Raw genomic sequence first — 970 nt, 5'->3', positions numbered from 1 at the left:
TATAGGTGAGTTTGTGTGTGTGTGTGTGTGTTGCATCTATAGAAATCCACACCTTACAAGATAGCAATCTGGGACTCACAACAATGGATTCCTCATGGTCGAAAATGCCCGGAATCGACAATCTATTTTTTCATTTTTTCCTTCAATAGGGGTCAATTTTGGCATTTCCTTTTTATTTTGGGGAATTCAGCACGACATTTTACATAAACATAAGGGAGATAACCTACGTTACAGCAAATCAATGTCAAACAGATGCTAACGGTTTACTAAGTGCCCAGCTAAATGTAAATATTTACATATCCTGCTTTCAAGGTGAGAGGTTTACCTATAACCAATAATAACATTCCAGACAACAATTTTAAGAAGGTTTCCATTATTTGGAAAGTGACATTTTATGTATTTTTTAATATACCCCGTTTACTAACGAAATACACATGAACTACAAAAAAACCTACCAATATCAATGGATGCTTAATTAGTATTTATATGTTTCAACTACAAAACATAATATGGGCCTGAAATACACATGAGCAGGTTCTATTCACAACTTTGCTAAAATAGGTCAATTTCGCCATTTTCTTCTGTTTGGGAATTAACCACGACATTCTACATAGACAAAAGGGAGATAACCTATGTTATAGTAATTCTATGTAAACCACGTGCTAATGGTTTACTAAGTGTCCAGTTAAATGTAAATATTTACATATCCTGGTTTCAAGGTAAGACGTTTACTGAAATTTTACTAACACGCATTCAATTACAAATACATTTTCTGTTTATATATTCCTCTTAACTTCCCAAAAAAACTATATAAACGCTACCAATATAAATGGATGCTTAATTACTATTTATATGTTTCAACTACAAAACATAATATCGGCCTGAAATACACATGAGCAGGTTCTATTTCCAACTTTCGTAACTAGCCACCCTGTCATACGGTGTTTTTCATTCCAAGACCATACGTTGC

General features: G+C 33.4%; 1 long non-coding RNA gene across 2 annotated transcripts in view; it reads left to right on the top strand.

Annotated features, from left to right (window-relative positions):
- The first annotated feature begins 243 nt into the window (after nucleotides 1-243).
- The window catches only part of LOC128249377 (uncharacterized), a 55,136-nt gene continuing 54,409 nt past the window's right edge, over nucleotides 244-970 (top strand). The window contains exon 1 of one of the 2 annotated variants that reach the window (XR_008265481.1): nucleotides 244-312. This is a non-coding gene — a long non-coding RNA (uncharacterized LOC128249377). Of the gene's footprint in view, nucleotides 313-630; nucleotides 720-970 lie in introns of those variants that run through there. The other variant, XR_008265480.1, reaches the window with a different exon arrangement.

Source organism: Octopus bimaculoides, chromosome 14 (assembly GCF_001194135.2).
Source record: "Octopus bimaculoides isolate UCB-OBI-ISO-001 chromosome 14, ASM119413v2, whole genome shotgun sequence".
Lineage (NCBI taxonomy): Eukaryota > Metazoa > Mollusca > Cephalopoda > Octopoda > Octopodidae > Octopus > Octopus bimaculoides.
This window is presented reverse-complemented; position numbering and strand designations above follow the sequence as displayed.